Here is a 19,900-nt window from a genome sequence, read left to right as displayed (position 1 = left end):
TAAAACTAGACTCACTCTCTTTCAGAAGGTCTAACTATGAAGTGAACTTTAAGCAGAAGGAACAGGGAGAGTTACACTGCCTCTGCATGTCTGTCTACACAAAGTGAATTAGTAAGTTGAGTTGTATGCCCCTTCTTGATATTGCAAAATCACGATGGGGCACACCTTGAAGGGGTCACACACATTCTACCTGTGAATGTTTTTGGCACTAGGTTACCCTAACACCACAAGGTTTGACTTCAGCAAGATCATAATACGGATTTTATAACTATCAAGAATTTTACTGTTTTTCTTAAAATGCCTCAGGTGCTTTAGCTGTGAATTTGCCAAGTGTCTGACCTTCTACACAGAAATTGGAATCACATGTGTGTGATGACTAATATGATCGTGCGAACGTTGGTGTACAATATATTCCAAACTGGAAGAGCTCCAAAAGGGTGAGCCAGTAGGGTCCCACATATAACTGACGATCAAATGTTTAACTGTTACAATCTTGCTATCAGTGAATGAAGAACTACAGCCTTTTGGCATGCAGTCAGATCATCGGGAAATACATTAAGAAGCGCATATCTTATACATAAAGGCGTTTACCCAAAGTGAGGCCTCGAACGTGCATTTCAAAGGCGAGGGCTCCAACGTGCGTTTCAAAGGCGAGGGCTCCAACAGGCGTTTCAAAGGCGAGGGCTCCAACAGGCGTTTCAAACGTGAGGGTACGAATGTGCAACCATATAAAAGATGAGTGGACAAAGGAGCGTTTCAAACGTGAGAACTCGAAATTACATTATGGACGTGAAAGCTCGAAATTACATTTTAAACGTGAGAGATGGAAATTACATTTTAAACGTAAGAGCTCGAAATTACATTTTAAATTTCGAGCTCTAAATTACATGTTTAACGCGATAGCTTGAAAATGAGATTTTAAACTTGAGAGCTCGAAATTGCATTCTAAACGCGAGAGCTTGAAATTAGACGTTTACATGAGACCTAAATGACACTTGAGAGCTAGGAATTACATTTCAAACGTGCAGGGGTGAACCGGCGTTTCCAAAAAAAGTACGTGCAAGAAAGCGCGTTTCAAACCTGAATTCTCCAAACCCCGGTGTACCTGCGCTTCCATCGTGACGTCTTGAACCTCAACTCTACGCTTCCAGCGTAAGTCCTTGTACCTGCGTTTTGGGTAACGCATAGTCGAATCCACAATCTCAAATCACTGAAGTTGTGAAATAATTAGCCAAACAGCTTTTGACACAGCCCCAGTCATCAGCAGATGTAAAAGTCGGAGGGTGTCGTGATGACAATGGTGCCAATAAAAACATCTAATGTGTTTTTCTCTGGACTTGAGTCAACAAATGGACGTTTAGACCCTTGATTTTGCTCTATATGTTAAACTGTTAGTGTCTGGGGGAGAAAGGGAACCTTGAATGAGGGATATCGCGGATGTGGATGGTAATTGGAAATGGTGGCAACATTACGCTAAAGATCAATCGTGTTGACGGAAAGGCTGCAACCCGAGCGCCCCCTACTCTGTATGTTGGACGCTGTTATAGATTCCACCCCCGGAAAGTGCCATGAACGTATCAAACTAAGGATCCCGTTGCATTAGCTGCAGTTGATTTTACCGTGTTTTGTGTGAGAGAGGGACTGTGGTTTTACGCCGCTATAAGCAATAGCGGCTTCTTTGCTGGAGAAACTTGAAAATGCGCTTCCCGATTTGTAAGGATATGAAGAAACAAGTCCGAGTCTTCCGCGAGACGAACTATCGCTTTAACCACAGCCGTGTGGAGAAAGTGTGGTTTTAGGCCGCTTTTAGTAACGCAAACGTCTCGGGTCAGGATATTCGAAATAGGCTTCACGCACTGTACAAATGAGGAGAATCAATCGCTGGTCCTCGGCGGCAGGAGCAAACGCTTTCACGAAGAGGCTACCCTACCCATCTATTGTTTTCAAGACATACATGTAGTTCATTTCTGATTATTCACAGACAGAATTAGAATGTACTACACGCGTGGATGTTTATTTATGAGGTGATAAACGAAACCCTGGCAGCTTGAGTCCAGCTACCTGAGAATCGGCTGATTAATATTGTAAGCCAATTGCTAGCTAGTGTATCCCGACCTTTAATGTTCACGTTTTCATCCGTGTTCACCTTGCCACATACAACAGGGATCGTCAGGAACGATTAATATTCCTAAACATATGTTCCTAAACATAATAAAGACGGAATCGTTGATTTCATCATTTGTCACACACACACACACACACACACACACACACACACACACACACACACACACACACACACACACACACACACACACACACACACACACACACTACGTGTGGACCGTGATTTATAGTATTGTGGACGCGATTTAGAGTTTTGATAAGTGTTTTTTCTCACCTTGTGATTTCAAACATATACAAACACTGCATCAGTACGGGTATTATGGACACATCACACGCGCAAACCTAGATATCCAAATACAATAATGCAAATAGTGCATGAAGGTGCATGTGCAATTTTTCAATCACGACGTACAAGTACAAGTGGCTATTTTTCTTAGAACTTTATAGGAAGCGCCTTAAAGTTTTTTCCTCAAACAGATTACAATATTACAAATACAATACTTTCTGTGAGGACGTTGTGGGTGAGCGATCCAAGACGCTAAGGCTCTAATCCCAGTGATCCAGCCAGTTTAATGTGTCGAGATAGAGCCCACCTATGACCGGTTTTACAAACCTCATTTTTGTGAGCAGCCTGTTTCAGCGTCACTGTAGACTGCCACAACCTCTAGTGTATTTAGTACACGACTAAAAGAACCGACGAAGTGCTGTTGACATCCAATGATCGAGGGAAAAACAAAGCGCCTTTGAGCAGCCACTGGCGCTGTGTAAACCTGACTGATGTTCATGAATACAAGGTATATATCGCATATGAGTGTCAATTGTTTGCGATTGCGTTTACGCTAACTGTATTTCTCTCTCTTTCGTTTGCTTCAGAGTTGAAGACAAAATCCGTTTCCTTCAGGCCCTCATCACGACTTACTGGCATCAAAAAAACTTGCTCTCGTCCGATTGTTTCAGTTGTCTTGCCAAATAACTCACCATTTGAAAAACACTGCTAAACCGAAATAATTAGCTTGTCTCACAAGAGGAAACGGAAACGGAAACAAATGGCCTCAAACTTCATCATAATTACAGATGGGAAGATGCCAACATTGTGTGTTGTCTCAATTTCCATGGAGTCGTCAATTCTTTCCTTCACTGCCCCACCATCTCCTCGAAACAAATCTCGCCAGCAGTGATATTGGAAATATAAACACTGAAAAAACTCCTTCCGATTGCCTTTATCATTCAAAACAGACAAAAAAATATCACTCCTAGTCATCCTTCCATTACTGACAGGACATGAACAAATGACACTGGAGATAAAAAAGGCAATAAATAGTGGAAAAATTACTTTTGTTTTTTGTTTGCGTTTTGTTTAACACCTAGCAACATTCCAGCGGCATGGAGGCAGTTTGTAGTCTGGACCATACAATCCGGTGAAGTCATGACCATCGATCTATGCACGATAGCATGTTAGTAAGCGAACCTGACCACCCGATCCCATCAGGTGTTTCTTACAGTAAACAAGGAAAAAACATCATGTACAACGGACGTCATGACATATTCACCTGATAAAGGAGTCAGGATTAACCCTCAAAGTCTTAAAAAACAAGGAAGCTGTTATCCATAAAACATGCCATTTCAAGAACAAGAGTCCATGCTGATCACGTGAGACAGAGCTAAAGGCGGGTGTTGTGACAACTCAAGAGTGTCTGTATCAGGTGTAACCATCATTTGCACTGTTGCACTCGAGCCGGAATGAAAACACTGCATGACCGAAAAAAAGCCGGGCGGAAATGTCAACCAAAACGTGGCACTAAGCTAGTTCTGGTTCTGAAGAGGGAAGTGGTATGAAGAAGAAATCGGATATGGCATAACAAAAGTGCCATGTTGCTTCAAGAAGCCTGTGACAACGCATGCAAAAAATGGAATGTCGATACGTTCCTGAATTTCGACAACTTCATCATGAAAGATGCAGTACAGGTAGCGCCATTCAAACAGCTGTTAGCAATGATTTACCTATGATGTTCGATGGCGTCCCACACTTCCATCAAGTTGTCGTCACTGAGGAGCACAAACGTAGAGACACGTTCTCTTGGCAACCCTGCTGTTGACAACATCTTCAAGGAGATGGTTTTACGTTTCCATGAACTTTAAAGCAGCTGGCACAGTTTTGCATCCATCTCGTTTGCTTCCTTACACATCGCGCCAATACGCCGATTATATTGCTCGTTAACGTACGCGTGTCTCGGTTGATAATGTATCATGTTTGTTGCAGGATGAGCTTCCGATAATTTTCCATGATAACAGTGAACATGCACCTAGAGTATATCCTGTTAAACGGCGGCGAAGGCATGCAAATGCCATCTAATTGTTGGCATAAAACAACCGTCGTTATGTGTTGCTATTTGCGACTTTTACGTGTACAAGCGCGTGGGCAGTAACTGCAACGATGCGTGCAACGATGTATTTGCTTTTCATATAAACATATTTCGGATGTTGTCCGTTGCCTCGTGGAAAAAATATTTTGTTCGAGATAAACTGAAAAATATGTTTTGTCCTAAGGATTCACTCTAGAAGAAAAGGGTTTGTGTTCAGTTACAAGGTATTCTAGTGGTATGAATAAGTGGTATGAATAAGCACTCTTCGGGGCCTAAGTTTGCTTTTATGTACCGACACCGCGTGTCCCAGCGCTTCTAACAAACTGCAGGCTCCTATAGTGCAAGTACTCAAAGCGTTGTTAATTATGTCATGGTACATGTAAAGGTCTGGTGATATGACATAATATCTTTGAATTTCGTCATTTCATTAAGTAACACTTTGCTCTGTTATTCCAACCTTCAGGTAATAAGGTAGCGAATTATATAAGTCTGGTTGTTCTTTCCTCCCATTTAGTCTCGACAACTAGTCTTCAAGGAATATTTCAATTCAGTTCAAGTGTTTATTATTTCAAGGCTAGATGACCCATACTAATTAACATTAAACATACATGAATATATACACATGCGTATCAAAAGGGTTCTCACCGAAAACGAAACACAATGTAAAGATATTTTGCAAACATGAATTTATGAACATTCATCATTTATGAATTTATGCCCCACTGATATTTTCTACGGCGATTGAAAATATAAGGTTTGATACATGGGTCATTTGTATAAAGTAAACTGATGAGCAAAAGAAAGTATACAGTTGTATTTGTTTCAATAAGATAAAATTAGCAAAACCTTTTGATGAAATGGAAAATGTATATTGAAGCACAGTGCAATACATGTGTTTTATGAGCAAAATGACATTACAGCAATAAACGGCGATGTAATTATGAATAGTGCAGAAGGTTTTTATGATGAGGGTCAAGGCCATTCAACGCAGGTGGGTAGGTAGGTAGGGTCCATACGCCAGCAGAACGAAGTCATCTTGTCACCGTGAATCGGCTCACTCGATGACCCACTCGTGTGGCTGCTGCTGATGTCACCATCCAACGGTTAAACAGCCGAATTATGGTTTGTCTTGTGCAACCCAATGTCCTTGCAATCGCTGTTGGCAGCGCTCATTTGTGACCCGTTTCTTATGGCCCGTTCTCGATGTGCCTACGTCAATCTTGGCATTTTGGTCAAGTGATTGTTCAGTCTTCGCGACAAGCAGGTTTGGTGCCCTTTGTATGAAAAGTGTTCCTTCACAGGACAATAATCACAGTAATCACATAAAATCTTTTCTTGGGAATAATGCTTTATTAGCTTTTTGTGCTAAAATAGTACAAAGTCATGTCAAAACAAATTTAGCTGTCATGACAATACCCAGGCATTAGCTTCATTGGCATGACCATTTGTCCACTTGTCAAATTTATCAAATCTGATTATTGCTGAACTCCAGGCGTCCGGAACTTTTCCTGTAGAAAGTATACGAGAAAACAATATAGCAATGTAGCAATGAACTTTCTTTAAATATTTGGATGGTATCCCATCATCACCAGGTGGTCAATTACATTTCAGTCTGTCTATGGTTCTGCTTTAACGCCATCTGTGTATGTCAGAGGAAAGACCATCCTCCATGCAGTTTCAGAGTCGTGGTACATCATGTTCATCGACATAATGTTTATGTACGAAGTCGTCAAACACTGGGCCACCATCACTGTTTACGTAGGGATTCAACAAATCAACAAAATATACCTGATTCTACAGATGTACCATGATGCATGGCATTTCCTGTCTGATTCAGCTGAATACTTCTTAAGCAGACTGCAGAAAGCTTTGTAATCGTTTCTCATCGATACTTCTCTTATTGTCCTTGTAACACCTTCATTAAACGACCTTTGACTTTACATACACGTTTGAAGGTTTAATTTGCTGTGGTCATATGAAGTGTAATCACTCATAGATGGATACTTCCTGGAGTGTTCTTGCAGTCTTTAATTACTCTTCTTGAAATAATCACTCTCTAATCAAACCATTCTGGTTGTTTTCTATTGAACTTCTTTTCTCTTGTATTCATTGACCTATCACTGCAGTGTATTATATTAATCAGACAATCCGCAGCTGTATCAATGTCATCACTGAAAATGTTGTCCATGAACTTACTGAAACACATGCTCACATAATCTGATTTCATCTCATTGGCATATACCCCTTCGTGCTCCCGTCTCTACACATATACTAATCTGCCAGGCTACTCTGACATAGAAGGACATATATTGACATTTTGAAATGTCACATAATCTGTTTTCATCTCATTGACATATTCCTCATCGTGCTCCGGTTTCCACTTATATACTAATCTGTCAGAACACTCTGACATAGAAGGACATATATTCACATTTTGGTCATAATAAAGCTGAAGTGTAGCTTGTTAAGGGGAGGTGATCGGGACGTGATATTACTTTTACGTCAGTCACTAATATGTATAAGGAAGATGAGACACATATATAGTATGGTGTACTAATCAATCTTTATTCACACCGAAGGCCACAATATCATAGAAAGGAATAATATAATCACATCATAATATGTCATATCGCTTCAAATGTACCACAACATATAACATCACAATACACATATTTTGTCGCATCACATCATATCATAACACCCCATATTACATCACATCATATCATACCATGTATCATATATAATACCATATATCACGCCATATCATATAATACCATACCATATCATGCCATATATCATATCATATAATCTCATGTATATCGCACCACAAATCATATCATACCATATCAAGTAACAACATAATTACATACTTTCTACACGTTATTGTGTTCATTTCGTAGAAACAATGCCTGGTATATAAAGGTTGACAACTTACGGACAATGACATTGTCATAAGTACTCATTAGCAAGGCAAATTTCTCTATCAGGATATCCATAATAATATGTTGGGATATGTTTTTGTCTGAACTCCCAATAGAATGGGCAAATTAAGAGGAAGTGATATTCATCTTCTACACAATTACTCTACACAAGTGTGTCCATTGCTGTCCGTAACAATGTTAACTACATTGTCCTTCAAACAATGGGGTGGGCGTGACCAGGAGACATCATACATAACATCTTCAAAGGGTAGATACTCGATACTGTCATCTTCAATGTAGTCCAATCCATCAGTACCAATCCTTGGGTTCATATCTCCACACAGTAAGATGACACTATCGATATAGTCTGTCTTCAACTCCACAAGCTGAGCCCTCAAAGATTCTGTTCCATCGGGGTTAGGCGTTGTTTCTGGTGAAACATAAACAGTGAGCAGTATCACTATAGTATTATCAACGTTTGTATTACTTTGTTTTAGAAACAAGACAAACCTTCCCAGTGAATATAAACTCTTGGAAATACATTACAGTCGATCAGTAATATAAACTGCTAACCTACCGCTATACCTTCCAAACTGTTTGTTTTACGACGTACTGACTGAAAGCATGTATGTGATGTAAACAAGTTTACAAAATCATCAGCGTTTTCGCCTATGTTTCTATTAAGCATATTATTTCCAATTCATTTAAAAGGGAGAGAAATTTCGATGTATACTTAGCTTGTCATATAATCCATTGCCATTCCAGGATACCAGGGACCCGTGAAGGTCCCGGGGTAGAATAGGCCTTCAGCAACCCATGCTTACCATAAAAGGTGACTGTGCTTGTCGTAAGAGGCGACTAACGGGATCGGGTGGTCAGGCTCGCTGACATGGTTGACACATGTCATCTGTTCTCAATTGCGCAGATTGATGCTCATGTTATTGATCACAGGATTGTCTGGTCCAGACTCGATTATTTACAGACCGCCGCCCTATAGCTGGAATATTGGTGAGTGCGGCGTAAAACTAAACTCACTGACTGACTCACTCAGGATACCAGGGATGTATATGTTTTCATGTCAACGTTGAAATGAGGCGAAGCATCAGTAGTATCTCCTTCGTGAGGTTCAGGGTCAAGGCCGTGTTCCTCTTTGTTGACATGAGTGTCTTGGGCTCTGGTGGTACATATACACCTTATGGTGCGATCCCAGTGCGATTTCCAACCTGTATAAATTACGGGGACAATTTTCACCAGGTACCCATTCAATCTGAGGACTGCGAAGTAGTGACATCACTATCATGAACCCTGACGTAAACCTAGTGGACCCCGAGAAGCGCGAAGACTGGTTACAAACTGGGTCCAGACTGCAAGGTACCTGTTTGAACAGGCGGATGAACTGGAAAATGCCGACCTGGAGGGATGTTGACATTCCATACTTCATCATAGGTGACGATGCCTTTCCACCCTGCCCCTGGATGATGAGCCCCTTTTCCAAGCGTCAGCTGGACCGCCACCAGCAGATCTTCAACTACAGGTAATTGTACTTGCCTATGACTAAATCATCATTTAACTTACTGCATTGGGATGAATGCAATATCATATCAAAGTAAATGCTTTTGAATTCGTGCATTAGACTTAGTATATTTTATTTGAGACTTTTGCAGACTTTCTCGGTCCCAACGAGTGGTGGATCATGTTTTCGGGAGTGAGGTTTCAGATCCTACTCGGCTCCCTAAATAACACTCCAGACAGAGCTGAACAAATAGACCTGGCCTGCGTCACTTTACACAACATACTAAGAAAAAGGAAATGTCACAGCCAGATCACTCTCACAGACCAGGTAAATGATGACTGCTCCTGCACGCAACTACTTTATGTAGATGTGGATGACCTGGGTGCAAGGAACGTCAAGTCACTAGATCGCGCAAACTAATGGAACTATTTGAAGGAATACTTCATGGACTCAGGAGCTGTTACTTGGCAAGAAAATATGATCTTCAATCGACTTTAAAGGATTTTGTTTTATTATTAAAGACTAAATTCACAAAGGAGTGGGTATTTTTTAGCAATTGGTGAGCTCGACAAAATGAAAACTATATTCACAAAGAACAGAACAAACTCTATTACACACCTGCAAGATGTATTTACACTTACACCTGGCAATGCATGTTCAAAAATGAAAATAAAAAATAACATACATAAGAAGAACAATGTTTTAAAAAGTTATATTTCAAACTCATTCATATCAGCATCCAGTTCTACTCCATAGTTTCGCTGTCCTTGGTGAGAGACTGACCTTCTGAGGTGTTTCTAGGGTCTAAGAGACGTTTGACAGGTTCAAAGACATACCTGCTGCAGCACTTGAGTCAAAGCTAGGAAAAACACCAGTCTGTTTCGCTGCCGTGCGGAGTGTTGGAGAGGGTGGTGTGGTCAGGGTGGGCCTCTGGATGGTAGCAGGTTGGTGTGGAGAGCAGCGTTACTGGTACGTGAGACCCGAGGCAGAAGGAGGAATGGATTGCTGAAGTCCGTCACTGGTGGCACTTTTTGTGGCTGGATGTTCCTTCAAGGGTAGTAGTTGGTGGATGCTAACTGGTCTGTGGTCTTGTCTTTCATGGACGTGACTTGGCGCGGGCGAGGAGGCTGCCAGTGGGGGTCCAATTATTGCTGTGATGGTAGTGGATGCAGGCTTTGAAGGGGCTGCTGCTGCTGGGCAGTAGTCCTGCAAACTGTTCTGTTGACAACGAAGGGATGTCGAACTGGTTGAGCAGACTGAAACAGTTCCTGGCTTTTGATGTGGTTGTTGACGTTGCTGCTGTTGTGTGGTGTGTAGGGGCTGAAAAGACTAATTAAACAGTAATACATATTTATCCAGTGTAACGTTGATACTTTCATATTAATTGACATAATAACTTATGCAATTTAATCATATTTACATATTAAGAAAGAAATTTTGGCTTTCCATCTCCATACCCAGAAGTAGTGGATGCGACAATGGGAGTAGAACTGCTGGATCCAGCAGGAGCAGTGCTGGGTTGTTCAACGTCGTCATCCATGGCCATCTGCTCTGCTTCTGTCTCAGTTTCTCTCCGAGACTGAGTCCCCTAAAAATTGAAACTTTTACCACTTACTAATATTAGTTTATTTGTAGTATATTTCGTATATTTTAGTAATTAGAAAATGGGGATTATTAAAAATACGCACGGATTATCATACTTAAAAATGTATGTTTTTAGTTCCAGCCTGCAGCTGGGAGCCTCTGCCAGTCCTAATGTTAGTCAGGTGGGGTGCCAGGAACTGGAATCTGTCTGTAATCCATTAACGGCGAGCCACAATCAGAGTCTGTCCTGAACCACCCTTCAGTTGCTAAAACGCAAGTGACAATCATTACAAGACACTCGAATATACTATTTCTTGTCTTAGGAATATACATTCATAGTACATTTAAATATATATCTAGTACATATGTACATGTAGTGTTCCTAGTACTTATACATATAATAGTAAACTAACTTTATCACTCACTTTCTTGGTGATTTTGCCGTACTGAGTACGCATGTCCTTATACCATTTCTTTTCAAGGTCGCCTGGGTGCAGGGCGTCCAGCTCCTTCTTCTTGGCAGTCCACATTTTTCAGGCTGCTTAGTTTGAAACGCTCGGAAGCTTTCTCGTATAACAACTCATTCTGTTAGAGCCACACGGCCGTGTGGTCTTCTTCATCGGATGTCAATCTCCGTTTCATTTTATTCCTGCCCGTTTTCTGAGGAAAAGAAATAGACATTAAATTTCAATATAAATATGATACAAAAGGACGCTCATGGCGATTACAATACATACAAGATAATCTTACATAATCATAGTGATGCTTTCGTTATGTAACAAAGCACAATGGTTATCACTGGAACAGCTCACTGACTCATTTTGTTAGTGTTCTAACTGCAAAAAAATCCGTTATCTAATATCTATCACCCAAACTCACCTCATCTAAATCTGGCATTGAATGAGATGTTTCCCTGTCTTCAAACTCTGGGTCGGGCTGGCCAACAATTGTCTCCACTCTCTCCTCGTCTTCCAGGAGAATTCGCTTCAGATCTCTCAAAAGAATCCTCAAGTTCTTGTATTCGGATATTTTGATCAACAGGATTCCTGGTTCCCATTCAACATAGAGCAACATTCTCTTCCAGATTACCTGGATGTGCTTTCTTAGATAAATCAGCCATTTCAGTCTCTGGGGAAGCAATGTTCTTGATCAACAACCACAATTTGTTTTGTTCGTTCAGACAAAGCGAGAGCAGTATTGTTAGTTTCATCATCAGGTTTGTTTGGCGTGTTTTACGTCCATGAATTGGTCCAGTGTTACTTTCGACGTCGCCTTCACGGAGTAGATTGTTTGTAAAGATGACGTCACTGGGTAGTGCTCAACTTGAAACACATGGTGTCCACAAATTCCCTTGGCGTATTGAATCTTGATAAAAACCCACCAGTGTGGTCAGAATAGTTGTTTTTTTAGCCGTCCCTAGTGCCGGAGTCACCGCGAGCACGTGACAAACACTGCACATCTTGCATTCAAAGGTCATACCAAGCGTTGTGGACTCGCAGTACTCCACGTCGATGTGGCTGACTTGTCTGTGTTCAGATGGAGAGGCAAAACATCCATTCCGTTATTCCTATGACTTACAATTGTAATTACGTGTTAAAAACATTGAAATTATGCTCAAAAGCAAAAATAGTTACATTCAAGGGATATGTGATACTTTATCCGGAAGTTCTTTTTTCCAGTGGGAGGGCTCGGGGTTAACTATACGGCTAGTGAAACGGAAACAGTTTGCGATGGACATTGTACACATCCATAAAATATGGGAAGTTAAGAAGGAAATCGCCTTCTGAATGCTCGAGGTAGTATTATTGAAAACGTTGGTGAGTGAGTATGGTTTTACGCCGCTTTAGCAGTATTCTAGCAAGATCACGACGGGTGCATTTGAAATGGGCTTCACACATTGCACCCATGTGGAAAATCGAATCCGGGACTTAGGAGAGATGAGCGAACACTTTAACTACTAGACTACCCCACCGCCCCTATTATCAAAAGAACTAAATGAGTCTTTAAATAACGCTAAGCTACCTGGATTTCTTATGAACGTTTTACGAGTGACAGGCCTGTAAATAATTGAGTCTGGACCAGACAATCCAGTGATCAACAGCATGAGCATCCATCTATGCACTTGGGATACCGTAAATTGTGTCAACCAACTCTACGAGCTTGACCACCCAATCCCGTTAGTCCCTTCTTACGACAAGTATGGGCTACTAAAAACAGTTCTATCCATAATCTCCTCGGATCCTCTCGATGATGATGATAATGATGTGTACGTATTTAGGAAATCCTGTATGATTGAGCAGTGTATTCAGCAAGAGCTGTCCAACTACATGCAAATTGTTTATTTTACCATCCCGCTCCACACGTCCCTTCCCCAACAAAACCCATTACAATATCTGTGTCGTACAGTATCATTCCTATACTCCGTCCGCGGAAAACCTTTACATTTTTCTAGTTACATAAAACTGCAACTTTTCGTAGAATATGCGCCATGATATATCTAAGTCTGGATGACCCTGTTTTTTTTCCTGTCGGACAAAAATCAATACAGCTCCACTTTGAAACCCTGTTAGTTTAGACAAGGGCGTAGCTATATATTAGCAAGATAGTAATTGCCTACACATGTTGTTTCACCTTCCAATCAATAACTGCCATGTTCCAAGGAAGTCTGCTCTGATCCTAGTTTGTTTTTTTAAATGTATTTGGAAGTGATAAATTTGCGTCAAGGTTTGCTGTTTTAGATATCAACTTCTTCGTTAGCTGATTGCGACGTTTATTATTTTGAAAGAAAACCTTTTTGCATCAAACGGGTCTCTAAAATGAATAAATAAATGAAAAGGCGTAAACGCTAACATAACCTATGTAACATTTGAACAAGTTCAAAATGGTATTATGTATTCAAATAGGGAATTTTGAAAAACCTGTTGCAGAAAAATCTGCTGTTTTTTTTAAGATTCCTGTAAATCTGAACGGAATCCCCCCTCCCCCATTTCAAACCAGCCCAGTCGAAACTGTGCATTCCTTCTGTTGCCATACGCTCTGGTCTGATGTTTTTCAAGCTGAGGTTTTAAGGACACCATCCCGAAGAGTCATCATTTTTACCTCAGTGCAATCTTTGGACACTCGTATGCATCAGACTGTGGTGACAGAAGAGTCATCATTTATGCCTCATGGATCAATGCAATCTTTGGACACTCGTATACATCAGACTGTGGTGACAGAAGAGTCATCATGTTTACCTCAGTGCAATCTTTGGACACTCGTATACATCAGACTGTGGTGACAGAAGAGTCATCATTTTCACCTCAGTGCAATCTTTGGACACTCGTATACATCAGACTGTGGTGACAGAAGAGTCATCATTTTTACCTCAGTGCAATCTTTGGACACTCGTATGCATCAGACTGTGGTGACAGAAGAGTCATCATTTATACCTCATGGATCAATGCAATCTTTGGACACTCGTATACATCAGACTGTGGTGACAGAAGAGTCATCATTTTTACCTCATGGATCAATGCAATCTTTGGACACTCGTATGCATCAGACTGTGGTGACAGAAGAGTCATCATTTATACCTCATGGATCAGTGCAATCTTTGGACACTCGTATACATCAGACTGTGGTGACAGAAGAGTCATTATTTTTACCTCAGTGCAATCTTTGGACACTCGTATACATCAGACTGTGGTGACAGAAGAGTCATCATTTATACCTCATGGATCAATGCAATCTTTGGACACTCGCATACATCAGACTGTGGTGACAGAAGAGTCAACATTTTTACCTCAGTGCAATCTTTGGACACTCGTATACATCAGACTGTGGTGACAGAAGAGTCATCATTTACACCTCAGTGCAATCTTTGGACACTCGTATACATTAGACTGTGGTGACAGAAGAGTCATCATTTTTACCTCATGGATCAATGCAATCTTTGGACACTCGTATACATCAGACTGTGGTGACAGAAGAGTCATCATTTTTACCTCAGTGCAATCTTTGGACACTCGTATGCATCAGACTGTGGTGACAGAAGAGTCATCATTTATACCTCATGGATCAATGCAATCTTTGGACACTCGTATACATCAGACTGTGGTGACAGAAGAGTCATCATTTTTACCTCATGGATCAATGCAATCTTTGGACACTCGTATGCATCAGACTGTGGTGACAGAAGAGTCATCATTTATACCTCATGGATCAGTGCAATCTTTGGACACTCGTATACATCAGACTGTGGTGACAGAAGAGTCATCATTTTTACCTCAGTGCAATCTTTGGACACTCGTATACATCAGACTGTGGTGACAGAAGAGTCATCATTTTTACCTCATGGATCAATGCAATCTTTGGACACTCGTATACATCAGACTGTGGTGACAGAAGAGTCATCATTTTTACCTCAGTGCAATCTTTGGACACTCGTATACATCAGACTGTGGTGACAGAAGAGTCATCATTTTTACCTCATGGATCAATGCAATCTTTGGACACTCGCATGCATCAGACTGTGGTGACAGAAGAGTCAACATTTTTACCTCAGTGCAATCTTTGGACATTCGTATACATCAGACTGTGGTGACAGAAGAGTCATCATTTATACCTCATGGATCAATGTAATCTTTGGACACTCGGATACATCAGACTGTGGTGACAGAAGAGTCATCATTTTTACCTCATGGATCAATGCAATCTTTGGACACTCGTATGCATCAGAGTGTGGTGACAGAAGAGTCATCATTTATACCTCATGGATCAATGCAATCTTTGGACACTCGTATACATCAGACTGTGGTGACAGAAGAGTCATCATTTTTACCTCAGGTCAATCTTTGGACACTCGTATACATCAGACTGTGGTGACAGAAGAGTCATCATTTATACCTCATGGATCAATGCAATCTTTGGACACTCGTATACATCAGACTGTGGTGACAGAAGAGTCATCATTTTTACCTCAGTGCAATCTTTGGACACTCGTATGCATCAGACTGTGGTGACAGAAGAGTCATCATTTATACCTCATGGATCAATGCAATCTTTGGACACTCGTATACATCAGACTGTGGTGACAGAAGAGTCATCATTTTTACCTCATGGATCAATGCAATCTTTGGACACTCGTATACATCAGACTGTGGTGACAGAAGAGTCATCATTTTTACCTCAGTGCAATCTTTGGACACTCGTATACATCAGACTGTGGTGACAGAAGAGTCATCATTTACACCTCAGTGCAATCTTTGGACACTCGTATACATTAGACTGTGGTGACAGAAGAGTCATCATTTTTACCTCATGGATCAATGCAATCTTTGGACACTCGTATACATCAGACTGTGGTGACAGAAGAGTCATCATTTTTACCTCAGTGCAATCTTTGGACACTCGTATGCATCAGACTGTGGTGACAGAAGAGTCATCATTTTTACCTCATGGATCAATGCAATCTTTGGACACTCGTATACATCAGACTGTGGTGACAGAAGAGTCATCATTTTTACCTCAGTGCAATCTTTGGACACTCGTATGCATCAGACTGTGGTGACAGAAGAGTCATCATTTATACCTCATGGATCAATGCAATCTTTGGACACTCGTATACATCAGACTGTGGTGACAGAAGAGTCATCATTTTTACCTCATGGATCAATGCAATCTTTGGACACTCGTATGCATCAGACTGTGGTGACAGAAGAGTCATCATTTATACCTCATGGATCAGTGCAATCTTTGGACACTCGTATACATCAGACTGTGGTGACAGAAGAGTCATCATTTTTACCTCAGTGCAATCTTTGGACACTCGTATACATCAGACTGTGGTGACAGAAGAGTCATCATTTTTACCTCATGGATCAATGCAATCTTTGGACACTCGTATACATCAGACTGTGGTGACAGAAGAGTCATCATTTTTACCTCAGTGCAATCTTTGGACACTCGTATACATCAGACTGTGGTGACAGAAGAGTCATCATTTTTACCTCAGTGCAATCTTTGGACACTCGTATACATCAGACTGTGGTGACAGAAGAGTCATCATTTATACCTCATGGATCAATGCAATCTTTGGACACTCGTATACATCAGACTGTGGTGACAGAAGAGTCATCATTTTTACCTGAGTGCAATCTTTGGACACTCGTATACATCAGACTGTGGTGACAGAAGAGTCATCATTTTTACCTGAGTGCAATCTTTGGACACTCGTATACATCAGACTGTGGTGACAGAAGAGTCATCATTTATACCTCAGTGCAATCTTTGGACACTCGTATACATCAGACTGTGGTGACAGAAGAGTCATCATTTACACCTCATGGATCAATGCAATCTTTGGACACTCGTATACATCAGACTGTGGTGACAGAAGAGTCATCATTTATACCTCAGTGCAATCTTTGGACACTCGTATACATCAGACTGTGGTGACAGAAGAATCATCATTTTTACCTCAGTGCAATCTTTGGACACTCGTATACATCAGACTGTGGTGACAGAAGAGTCATCATTTATACCTCATGGATCAATGCAATCTTTGGACACTCGTATACATCAGACTGTGGTGACAGAAGAGTCATCATTTTTACCTGAGTGCAATCTTTGGACACTCGTATACATCAGACTGTGGTGACAGAAGAGTCATCATTTATACCTCAGTGCAATCTTTGGACACTCGTATACATCAGACTGTGGTGACAGAAGAGTCATCATTTACACCTCATGGATCAATGCAATCTTTGGACACTCGTATACATCAGACTGTGGTGACAGAAGAGTCATCATTTATACCTCAGTGCAATCTTTGGACACTCGTATACATCAGACTGTGGTGACAGAAGAATCATCATTTTTACCTCAGTGCAATCTTTGGACACTCGTATACATCAAACTGTGTTGACAGTCCTTCCCCCTGACTGCAACGCAGAACATCTGGCACATAAAGATGCTTCTGAAAGTAATTTGTATGTCTCTACACACGATCTCTTAAATGTTCATCAATCTGTTTATCTTCACCCAAGACAACCTGCGTCATCAGCCGTGCCTTACTCACTTTTAAAGAAAGTAGCTTGATAAGTTCACTCACTTCAGACTTTACTTCGCAGCTTTTAAAGTACAATCGAGCATGATTTGTCGTCAATCAAGTGTTCAAGGAACGTCATATAACTCAGAAACTGATCGATCAAAGTGTAAACATTCCAGGGCTCAGTAAAGCTTTCCAACGTTGTCTGGCAGACATATAACTGACATTTCCAAATTTGACACATCAGTTACAAAAATGATGCAATTCCCTATTTTGACTTGTACCGTCCGTTTCCTGGCGACGGGTAAACACATTCACCACAAGGCTATCCCTCCAGTCTAGATATGAATTAATTCATCACAATGATTGATTTGTTCAGTGACACGTGCAGTGACACTTGCTAGCATGGAAGTGTATTAGGGACACCGAGAAAAGGCATTGTCTTGTTTGGCCAGTTTAAATGACGTCGTTGAAACAGAAAATTAAAACGGCTGTATCTGTTTAGGCAAAGACATAATGGTATTAATGTAGAAGTTGCCATGTTCGTAGTTAAAGAGTCTGTTTTTGTGCGTGTCCATTTGATAGACGCCATTTGAGTCTATTAATCATGTTTTCCATTTCCTTGTATACTCGTTTGTCTGGTACGGGGAGTGCCCCATGTGCACACAGTCTCTTTTTGACAGGTTTGTCCTCTCCGAGTTACCTCGTTATCCCGTAGACGCTTCTGTATTGAGGGTAGCTGGGAGTAACTGAGAGTAACTAATGACATTAATTAGTTACCTAGTTATCCCATTTACTGCTGTTGTTTTAATGTTTTTTTATACACCTCTGTATTTTGCATGTTGTTTTAAAGATTCGTTCAACAGTTGTTTGAGGGTAGCTGGGAGTAACTGAGAGGAACTAATGAGATTGCTGTTGTTTTAATGTTTAATAAAGATCATGTTCAACCGTTGTTTGAGGATCTTGGAGATGGAAAGTGGAATACTATATATGCCGAAAATATGATTCAATATCGTACGATGGCCCACTCAGTCACTCATTCAACAGACGATGGCCAACACAAGCACGAGCTTGTAAAAAGTTGTGAACATTCGTGGCCCAGTCAGCCACCCAGGGCATAAACCCCTCTTCTCGGCAGGGCAGTGTCGGGGTACCGAGAAAACATGCACTGATTAATTGTTGGTGAATTGAGGTGTTTGTGAAATGAGAGTGAAGGGGGTACGAGTGTGAACCGACAGGGGTGAGCCGTCAGCTATTTCTAACTTATCATTGGTGCTACGGAAATGGTATTGGGCACTTGTGAAAACTTGTTACCAGACCAATATGATTTTATTTGATAATAGCCCTTAAAGGGAAGCACCATTTGTTCTGGAGGAGAAGTCGAAAATGGGAAAAGTCTGCGGACGAGGCCCGTCGGACGGCCGCAGGACGATGGGCCATGCCATAAGCTTATCTGACCTTACAGGAGTAATGAGCGAAAGGCTAAAAACTCAGAAATTCAATTGATGAACGGCACAAGTAGATGATGTGTATGTTAAGTTTCATAAAGATCCTACCCGTAAAGGTCCCGGGACAGTCCCGGGTGGTCAGGCTCGCTGACTTGCTTGACACATGTCATCGGTTCCCAAATGTGCAGATCGATGCTCATGTTGTTGATCACTGGATTGTCTGTCCCAGACTCGATTATTTTCAGACCGCCACCATATAGCTGTAGTATTGCTCAGTGCGGCGTAAAACTAAACTCACTCAATCACTCATTCATAAAGATCCACTGAATGGTATTTCACAAACATGAAATATGCTTCAGTCCAGTTTGAACAAATGGAAATGGAGACAAATAAAATGTAACATATTCCAAACTTAAAAAAGACGCAATCTGAGTGTGACAGGACGCTTTATACCGCGAACGACTTCTTAGCTGAGGTATTCTAAAGCTGTCTTAATGTAATCCTAAATGAAAGTGTATTTATCTAGCTAATCTCTTGATATGAAGATAATATTGTAAAACATGAAACACATTCGCATGCCAAGACATTTAAGTAATTTGGAGATAATATTATTTTTCCACTTGACCCTATTATGCTACTTGACCCTATTTGATTTTAATCTTTATTTTTGCCTTATGAAACACCAACCAGATGCATCTTTTCTTCTCATAACGACAACATTATCCCATGTTTCTGTATATCTCACCCCCAACAGACTAATATCCAGAATGACGATATCGTCAAGATTCATAAACCACACAAGGTCGTTTCTTCAGCATAAGGTTGTTGTTTGTACAGCTCTCCATCTAGGTCTCCACTGAAATGATTGCACCTGTCACATTCTGTGAAATTAGCATAAGTGAGCACGAGTATCT

Source organism: Haliotis asinina, chromosome 9 (assembly GCF_037392515.1).
Source record: "Haliotis asinina isolate JCU_RB_2024 chromosome 9, JCU_Hal_asi_v2, whole genome shotgun sequence".
In the NCBI taxonomy this organism is placed as follows: Eukaryota; Metazoa; Mollusca; class Gastropoda; order Lepetellida; family Haliotidae; genus Haliotis; species Haliotis asinina.
Note: the sequence above shows the minus strand (reverse complement) of the source record.